The following is a 10363-nucleotide window of genomic DNA, read 5'->3' on the forward strand; positions in this document are numbered from 1 at the left end:
TTATCTGCAAAGACTGCAAAGGAAGAACTATTAAGATAACCACAGACATAACCAGCCAGAAGGTTAGTGACGTTATATCAGCACCAGGTTTTTCTATTGTCTGTGATGAGATAACTCAGGTTGCTTTACTCGGCAGATATATTAATGATTAAGGTCTTCACGAAGAGTGGATTGTGTTACTGCTACTCAAAGGACAAACTTGGGGCAACGATACTGCATCTGCTGCCACTGAATGTTTGAAATAAAAAGATACTGACATCAACAGAATAATTTCTATTGTTACAGATGGAGCACCCAGCATGAAGGGGGCACACAAAGTTTTGTTTCTTTACTTAAAAAAAAGAAGTAGGATGTAATTTAATTTCACTGCATAATCCACCAAGATGCAGTTTATTCCATCACTTATTTTGTGTATTTATGTAAGAATTTGTCTGTCATTTGCTATCTTTGTGTATGAGTATAAGTAGCTTGGCATGTGATACGGCTCTTGAAATATTTTGGTTAACGACAAAAACAAAAAAATGACTCTTCTCCTTTGAAAGGTTGCAGACCCCTGCCATAGGCAGATCTTTATGCTCACACAGTGATCTGTTGACTTCAGTGAGACTCCTTGTGGGTGCAGGGTTCACGTACAGGGCTCTCAGGACGGGATCAGGGATCAAGACAGAACTATTTAATTTACAGTATCCAAAGTACATATCAAGCAAGAACACACTCCTCTACTTATCCAGATTTTATAAGACAACTAAACCCCAGAAATTCAGAAACAACAATTGACATTAATTAACACAACACTTTCTTTCTTTCTTTCTTTCTTTCTTTCTTTCTTTCTTTCTTTCTACCTTGTCCCCTCCCATACATACACGCACGTAAAACAAACCAGCACAATTATATTATTTGGTCTTACCTTTCTCCCTCGGATTCAGATATCATACAGGATGACTGGTAGCATTTTTTATGCCTGTAGGAACAAGCTGCTTCTTCCAGCCAGACTGCTGTCCAACATGTCAATAAGTCTCCTTTATTCCTTTGTTGTTTTGAATAATTCCTTGCAGTCCCAAAACCATTTAAAAACCTTCCACTGGCAATCAGTCTCTATTATCCACCAATGTTTATTTTTACAGTTAGCACAATACGTGTAAACTCCCAAATGTGCTGTTATATACAAGATCCTAGAACCTACTATATTCTTTATCCAGTTATATTGGGTTTTGTCCTCAATTTTCTCAATGGTCAGTTGGTTCCATTTCTGAGTGGCCTGTGAAAAAAAAGATATGATCTAGTCTATAGTAACTTCCAGACTACTAAATACTAAGGAAACAGAAATAAGGTGAGCAAGGAAACAACATTAAAAATCAGTCCAATGCATGATATACGGGTCAGAACGAAAGTGTGTGTGTGTGTGTGTGTGTGTGTGTGTGTGTGTGTGTGTGTGTGTGTGTGTGTGTGTGTGTGTGTGTGTGTGTGTGTGTGTGTGTTTTCTAGCGGTAAACATTATTGTAAAATTTAACCTTATGCACGTCCTGTTAATGGTTTTGACATAAAATAGTTTTATTTTTGTATGTTTCAATCTCCCCTTTTTAAAACTCAGACAAAAATCTTCAAATCAAGGACTAAAAGTCACTCCAATCTTCCTTCTTTCCTCCCACATAAGGAGGAATGTATCCAGATCGTATAAAACAAGTTTTAGAATGACAAGCAGATGCCCATCTGTACATCTAGAGATGCTGCAATGAAGCCACTGAGCCTAGATCAGTAGAAGGTAGTATGATGAATTGGCCAAACAATGCATCTGCTGCTCTTCTCTCTCCTGACTGGAAGATAACAGGCCAGCAGAGGAGAAGGTTCTGGGGCTATTGACAGGACAGTTTATGAATAGCCCATCAGCGAGGCAGAGTGTCTGAGTTAGTGTGGCAGTTGGAGTGTTTAACAAGTCTTAATTTGCCTAAATTATGACATTGTTCTGTGGATCTCATCAACCCAGGCTCTATGGTGGCCTGTATAACATCTTGACAGATACTGAAGTGATAGGATTGCCATTATCAAGGCTAGACTAGCTTTCCAAGATAGGATGATGAGCAGCAGCTTGGGTCCAGACATGGAAATCCCTGCTGCTATGAAAAGTGAACTAATATTTAAAAGGAGGAGGTCACAAAAAGTACTACACTTCCCCAGCCTCCAGACCTGCTTATGCAAGATGCACTGTACCCATGCAAATCTGTCTGTACTATAGAGACTGCTTCTGCAGTTTGCTGTACGCCTGCGCCCATACTTGCCACCGTTACATAACCATTCACCTACATTCAGTGCTCCCAGCTGCTCTGCAGTCATAGGAGTCACTGTTGATTTCCCATGGAACTGCCACAAGGGGTGGAGTTTGATAGAAGCCAGACCATTATCTGCTCCTCTACATTGTGGCCAGAAAGTACTGCATGGCATACCCAGCATACAGTCTAGACTGAGGAACCATTTTTTTATCACAACCCACAGAAAGATCAGTGGGGGAAGAGAAAATCAACTCACTGCTCACTTACTCTCAAGGTGAAAAGCAAATAAAAAAAATCCCTCACTCACACCTAACTTGACATGCGGCAGAAGAGAGATGCAAGGCACTAGGCTTCTCTCTGTAGGACAGATCACATTAAGACAAAGACCAGATCTGGGTTGTAGATTCCCTACACCTGATCTACACAAAAAGTAAGTAGCTGTGCCTCACCTGTCTCTAATCTGTGGTTCCCTTTACTCTGTTTCATTACCGTAGGCTCTAGTAGTACTGCTCACAATCTCCAGCACATAAGTCACTCCCAGCATAGTCTGGGTACCTGCAGCCTGCCACTCAAACCTAGGCTTTTACCTGCTTGAGTTATACTGCAGCGAGGCCCCAGCACGCTCCCTTGTAACACACAAAAGCTTATCCCCTAATGCTCTAATAAATTTGTTAGTCTTTAAAGTACCACCAGACTCCTTGGTTTTCCCCAGAATGTGTCTTGTACTGCCCAATCCGCTCTTGGATAATACAAGCTTACATTAAGTGCATCATTTTATTACTAGAAATTATATACACAGATCTTGTTGCCCCCAGATGGAGTTTCCCAAACACTTCAATTTAAGCATACTATTTTAGCTTTTAAAGAGTTTATTATCTACAGGGAGATAGATTTTAAGTGAATACAAGTAATGAGGCATAAAAGTCAGAAATATTTACAATAAAAATAGAGAGAAAAGATAACATGTCTAATTTAAACTTTGTTAAATTCTAAGTAACATTTTTCTCACCATATGCTCTCAACACTCTTAGCCCAGGACCTGTTCTTCTCATTAATTGCTGCTTCCTCTGTTCTTTCTGGTGCTGTGAACTGAGGTACTGTTGGCAACACAGGATTATTTGAATCTACCCATGAAGGCTCAACTCTTACCCTCCAATCATGAGTAGCAGCTTGAAGCCAGGACCACACTGGGTTCAAACCAAAAAGTAAATCCAGAAGGAAACCCTTGGAAGCAAATAATATTGGCAAGATATATTTTGCTTATCAAGCATTTGAAAGCAAATAACTCTCATACAAGATATTTTACTGCTGGAACATTCTGTATTATACATATTTCTTACCATGATTTGTTATTTATCTGACTGTATAAAAAAAGGCATGCTACAAATTAATTTAATGGGCTACACAGCTACCTCAAAACATTGGATCTTTTTGCCCATAGTGAGAGCAGACCAGATCAGCTAACAACAGACAAAATTAACTCCATTTGCAGCCTTTACAGTAAAGCATAATTTATATCCCAAAAAGGTCCTAGAGGACATTCCTTATCTAACTGAAAGAAAGGACTGTTCTAATTTATGGCACCTTTCATTCAAGACCCTTGATTAATTTTATAATGACTTTATCCTCAAAATTCCCCTTCTTATGAATTAAGGAAAACAGACCCCAAGTGGTTAGAGAAAACTGAGACCCCAAGAGGTTAAACAAGTTGCTCAAGTTCACATAGAAAGGAAACTTATGGCACAGCTAGGAATAAAAACCAGTTCCTCACCCTTAACCACAAGATGATCCTTTTACCCATTGAAGTATCTCCAAATGATAATCATCAAATGTAGTTATAAACAGCCATTCCGTTAATCATAATGGGGAAGTGGGCAAGACATCAAGTTGAAATCAGAGAAATGAGAAGAGTCTGGTGTCAGATTCCAGGAGATAAGATTTGATATTAAGGCTTCCTTCACTTAAGAAAATATAAATGTACTATCTGGTGAGTTGTCTATAATAAATATCATAACCTACCACAGACAAAAAGCAAATACCCTTGTCTTGCACCCTGCTAGACTAACCAGTCATATTTTTGTTCTATATTAACTCATACAATACCAAGCTACTTGTATATCATTAGGGCTGAAAGGACAGAAAAAAAATAAAGACCATTATTTCAAATGAGAAACAAATGTCTCTAGACCATATCAGAGACTTTCATTATAGTCCTCAGTTCTATGAAGCATGACTTAAATGTGGTTCAGCTATAGGTGTACTGGAAATTCTTCATTATATTGTCAAACTACAGGAACATCTATTCTCATCTCAATTTAAAAAAAAAACAGAAATAATTCATGTGAAAATTAGAAAACACTTACCTGCAAATGTTTTTAGAGGAAAGGGGTGCTTTGTGAGTGCATCAAAAAAACAAACAGCAAGGCTATGGTGTAGAAGTAGTGCAACCTGGTTTAAAAAAAAAGATTATAGAATTAAGAATACTTTATATTATATAGCTGCTTTCATCATAGCATCTCAATCTTTTTCCACGCTGATGCATTACAGTTTGGCTACCTCTGCAAGAAATTGAATTGTTGAAAGAGATTTGTGCAGATTTGTTTTCATTTTTGTTATACTGGCGTATATCTGAATCTTATCACACAATGAATAAATACATCTAGAGCCTTATTTTGCTTACTTTATTCATGCAAGTAATTCCACTGCCTTAATTAATCAGGAGAGCAGAATTTGGTCTCTGAATTGAATATCCTTTTATCACATTGTTTCTTAACTTAATTTTTAATATTGGATTACTTAGCATTTAACTGAGCTGTAACCTTGTGTTATGCAACCATAATTGTGATGAAAATATATTTTATATAATCATATTGTATTAGCTGTATATCTTAAGGTACACCTACATTTCACTTTTCTTTCAGTGGTTGCAGAATAAATGTGCATATCTCTCCCACTCCCAGCAGGGGTTTAAATAGCTGTGTAGCCAGTGAGGCATACAGCTTTGCCACTAAAGACACACCTGGGCTGTGTCTACATTAGCACGATCTTGTGCAAAAGCAGCTGCTTTTGTGCAAAAACTTGCTCCCTGTCTACACTGGCCACAAGTTCTTGCACAAGTACACTAATGTTCTAATGTATGAAATTGGTGCTTCTTGCGCACAATCTCTGATGCTCCCACTCAGGAATAAGCCCTCTTGCTCAACTATTCTTGCGCAAGAGGCCAGTGTAGACAGGCAACATGAATTTCTTGAGCAAGAAAGCCCTATGGTTAAAACAGCCATCAGAACTTTCTTGTGCAAGAGAGCATCTACACTGGCATGGATGCTATTGCGCAAACGCACATGCCAGTGTAGATGCTCTCTTCTGGAAGAGTTTTTGCACAAGAACTCTTCCGCAAAAGAATTATTGCGCAAGATCACGCCAGTGTAGACGTAGCCCTGAAGAATGCTGATATGTAAGGTGAGTACATACCCTACACTGTCTCTACTTGTCCAAGCCTTGCCTCCCCATTAAGGTTCCCTCTAAGCTTCATGGCAGTACTGCCCCTCAACTGACTAATCAGCCCTGCTTAGCTAGACAGCTAATACTCAGAGCCCTGAGCCTCTGATTGGGTGGAGCTGATTAAACAGCTGCAGGCCATGTTACTGCACAGATTAGGGGGAACCTTGCACGTTCACATCCACACTACTATTTTTAGCAATATACTGTTCTGCTACTTCTTCCTCTCACTCCCCTGCCCCCCTGCTAGAGCCTTTCTCCTCTGCAGGCATGGAAAGATTCTAGCAACAAAGGGATATCAGAGAAAGGCTCCACCACATTGCGAGAGACTTTCCCCATGGCTCAGCCAGGTTCCTGTTGCCTGGATCCTTTTCCTACAGTGAAGACAGGCTCCAGCTGTGAAGGCCTTCTGCATCATCACATTACTGCAGGACCTTTTCATTGGCACATGTAGCTACACACCAGACTGTGGATATAGCAGATGTTTCACTGTGACAAATATATATGTAAAATAGGTATGAATTTTAAAAAATAAAAAAGTTCAATGTTGATACTTCATACAGTTTTTTCATTTCTTAACTTTCACTTAAAGTGAAAATTGAGAACATTCCTCTAAAAGCTGTTTTGTTTTTAGTAAACATTGAGGCTACGTCTACACTGGCCCCTTTTCCGGAAGGGGCATGTAAATTTCACTAGTCGTCGTAGGGAAATCCGCGGGGGATTTAAATATCCCCCGCGGCATTTAAATAAAAATGTCCGCCGCTTTTTTCCGGCTTTTAAAAAAGCCGGAAAAGAGCGTCTAGACTGGCCCCGATCCTCCGGAAAAAGTGCCCTTTTCCGGAGGCTCTTATTCAAAGTAAGAATAAGAGCCTCCGGAAAAGGGCACTTTTTCCGGAGGATCGGGGCCAGTCTAGACGCTCTTTTCCGGCTTTTTTAAAAGCCGGAAAAAAGCGGCGGACATTTTTATTTAAATGCCGCGGGGGATATTTAAATCCCCCGCGGATTTCCCTACGACGACTAGTGAAATTTACATGCCCCTTCCGGAAAAGGGGCCAGTGTAGACGTAGCCTGGTTGTGAGAAATTTCACTTCTCTTTTGTACACCTGGAGTCTGCATTATAATCAGCAAATTTAAAATTGAAATTCTCACCAGGCATCTGATCCTGTATGTAGGCTCAAGAAGAGACTATGTCAATGTTTGCTTAGTTCTTATATTAATATGTATTCTAGCTAACCTTGGGAAAAGGGACACAAAATAATCAAGCCAAGTTATGCCATTTGTATTCTCCATGCTTCATTTTACAGTCAAGTAGATTCAAACAATGAAGCATAAATGCTTTATTATAGACTTAATTGCCACTGTCAGGACCTGATCAAAAAAAGAAAAAGGTTTGTGTGTGTATTTTCTGTGCTATATCTCTCAGCATCTGGAACACAGATTAAAATATCATATTTTACTACTGGTTATTGAGGCTTATTTACTTCTGAGATAACATATTCAATGCACAGGGCTGATTCTAGGGGTATGTAAGCAGGGCTGTCTCTTTCAGGGGGTGCCAGACTGCTGGGTGACTTGGCTTCTTTTGAGGGAAGGAGGTTTGGTCCCAGGGAGATGGAGATTGGAAACATTTTCCAGCCATTTTCTGGCCAAATGACTAATGCCACCCCCATAGACAGCTATAACACACTACAAGGAACGATGTAATTTTTTAAAGGTAGAAAGTTGATAATCCCTGTTCTTATCTTTGTGCATGTACCATTTCCTCTGAGACAGATTCATCCCTGTATTGACACAAGTAGCAGGCACTAGTTAGGAGTAGTGGGAGTTACCTGCATCCCCTCAAAGTACGTAGCACAGCAGAACTGGGGTGCTATTGCAGATTTTGGTAGAGATATTGTCTGCCCTCCCTAAATGGTGCCCCTACAGGCCAGCTTCAAAGTGCAGGATGGCCAACTCAACGGCCAGACTCTGTACCCCTTCTTCAGAGAATGGCACCAGCAGCAGCTGCACTTCACATGGGGGAGCTGATCACATTGCTGCAGTTATTGGATAATGGCTGGTAGGATGGGCAGAAGGAGAAGTCTGTGCTGCTGGCTCCCAGCAAGCTACGTGCAGCTGCTGGAGGTAGGAGATTAGCTGCTTCGAGTATTTGGGAGACAAAGGGAGGGAGTGCAGGAGGCTAGGGCCATGAGGGAGTGCAGGGGTTAGGGAAGAAGGAGCAGAGAAGGGGTTGGGGAGAGGGGCACAGGAAGGGAGTACTTAGGGGAAAAGGGGGCACAGGAGGCGAGTGCAGTGGTTAGGGGAGCAGGAGATACGTGAGCATGAGCCTAAGTACTAGGAGAATAAGTGGTGCACAAGTGGGGCCATGTGAGGGAGCATACATGAAACGTGCTAGGTGCTGTGCAGATCTGTGTATTAAGATCAGAATGTATTCCCTAGAGCCTGTGCCTGACCATGAGCCCCTGGCTCTGTTTCTGCTCCCTAACCTGTGTGCAGGGCTGAGCCCAGGCAGAGCAGTGTCACTGCCTGGGTTCTAGTGTTGACAACTTTCTAGTAGCACAAAACCGAACACCCCTGCACCTCCCCTTCCCCAAGGCCCTGCCTATACCCCCCTGCCCCGAGGCCCCACCTCCGTTAGCTCCATAGCCCCCTCATAATGTTGCTCACTTTCCCTCACCCACACTTTTACCGGGCTGGGACAGGAGTTGGGATGGGGGGAGGGAGAGGGCTTCTTGGGGCTCCTTATCCACAGCAGGGGGTGTAGACTTTGACAGGGGCCAGAAGAGAGGGGTTCCAAGTGTGGAGGAGGGCTCAGGGCTAGGGCTAGGGCTGGGGCTGGGGCTGGGGCTGGGGCAGGGGGTTAGGATGCGGTTGGACTGGGCTTTGGCTGTGGAGTGGGTTCTAGGGTGAGACTGGAGATGAGGGGCTTGGGCTTCAGGATGGGACTCCAGGCTAGGGCAGGGGAGTGTGGGAAGAGGTTCAGGGTCACATCAAAGCTTTCCATGGCTCCCAGGAATTGGCTTCCAGGTTTCTGTAAATCCTAGACACAAGCAGGCTCCACACACTGCCCTCACACTTGCAGGTGTCACCCCCCGCTGCTCCCATTGGTCACATTAGAATGGAGACACTGCACGGAGCTCCCCTGTACCTAGAGGCCACAAGGACCTGATAGCTGCTTCTGGGAGCCATGTGGAGCCAGGCAGGTAGGGACCCTGCTTTAGCCTTGAGTCCCTGCTGTATCACTGACCAGACTTTAAACGGTCTGGTTGGCAGTGCTGACTGGAGATACCAGGGTCCTTTTTCAACTGGGCATCCAGTTGAAAACTGGGTGACTGGCAACCCTACTGGGGCTGGCACTTCCCACTGTGGGGGAGGAGAGGGCACAGAGGATTAAGGCTCTCACTAACATTGTTAATCACCAATTGTACCTACTAGAGGGCGACTGCAGTTTAAACACACTCCTCCCTGGCCCTCTATAGACAGGCCAGCATGCTGAACTGCAAGGCCTTGGCTGTTAGGGGGCCTGGCTGAGCATCGCACTGACACCCACCCACAGCTCAGGCCATTCCAAGGCTGCTGACAGGTGAGGGCAAAAGGGGAAGCTGCCCCAGTGCCTGGCAATTTTTACAGCAGCAAAGGAAGCAGCCAGAGTCCTGGGTCCTTTAAATCACCACAGGAGTCCCAGGTGGTACTGAATGGCTGGCTGCGGTTGGCTAGTCCCCAGAGTCCCCCCTCCGAGAGATCTGGAGCTAACCCCTGTCTTTCCCAAAGCTGGGTAAAGTCTATCCGCTGCCCCCAGCCTCTCACAGGTGTTGCCCTGGGGTCTCTACCACACATAGCGCTAACCTCTGTCCTTGCTTTGACCCTGACACAACTGCATGGCAGTAGCAAGGAGGAAAGGCCTAGAGCTCCTAGAAAGGAGGAATCTCAGGCTGAAATTCCAACTGATGGGTTGGGTGACAATTTTTTCCGTAGCTGCTGATGAAATAATGCTCCCTGTCACTCGCATGTGGATTTCAAATTACAGTGGCTGGGTTTTATTTGACCCTGTTCTATTCTGTAACAACCTATTCAGTGCATCGAATAGCTTGCTGGCATAGTGAAGGTGTAATTCCAGAAGGTATTGCTCTGTAATGACCGTGTCACAGCCAGTTGGATCTGCAATGTGCCACTGAGCAGCCCATACAACAGTCTTAGGCGATGTCTATACTACCAGGTTATTTCAAAATAATAACTCCCAAAATAACTTTTTTGAAATAAGCTTATTCCTCTTCACAAGCAGGAGTTATTATTTCAAAATAAACAGGTCCCTTATTTTGAAATAACTCCCCAGTGTAGACATGCCCTTAGAGAGTGGCACAGCTGCAGCTAGGGCAGAACAAGAGTTGTCAGGTTTCCGGTTTTGAACCGGACAGTCCAGTATTTGAGCTTTCTGTTCTGGAAACAAATTGAGAAAATATAAATGTCTGGTATTTTCTAAATAAGATGTAATGTGATGTAATGTCAAGTGTGTCCAGTATTTTTGTTGAAACCATCTGGCAACCCTAGGTATAACTCCACTCACCTGCATCAAACCACTGGGCCCTGATGCCTGATCT

General features: G+C 43.1%; 1 long non-coding RNA gene across 2 annotated transcripts in view; it reads right to left on the reverse strand.

The window, feature by feature from the left end:
• Positions 1–5986, reverse strand: part of LOC142829111 (uncharacterized) — a 92583-nt gene extending 86597 nt beyond the window's left edge. Inside the window, exons 1-4 of one of the 2 annotated variants that reach the window (XR_012903398.1) lie at positions 5739–5986; positions 4631–4715; positions 3277–3364; positions 908–1258 (exon numbers count right to left, since the gene is read on the reverse strand). This is a non-coding gene — a long non-coding RNA (uncharacterized LOC142829111). Of the gene's footprint in view, positions 1–907; positions 1259–3276; positions 3492–4630; positions 4716–5738 lie in introns of both variants that reach the window. The other variant, XR_012903397.1, reaches the window with a different exon arrangement.
• Between the last annotated feature and the right edge of the window lie 4377 nt (positions 5987–10363).

Source organism: Pelodiscus sinensis, chromosome 4, assembly GCF_049634645.1.
Source record: "Pelodiscus sinensis isolate JC-2024 chromosome 4, ASM4963464v1, whole genome shotgun sequence".
In the NCBI taxonomy this organism is placed as follows: Eukaryota; Metazoa; Chordata; order Testudines; family Trionychidae; genus Pelodiscus; species Pelodiscus sinensis.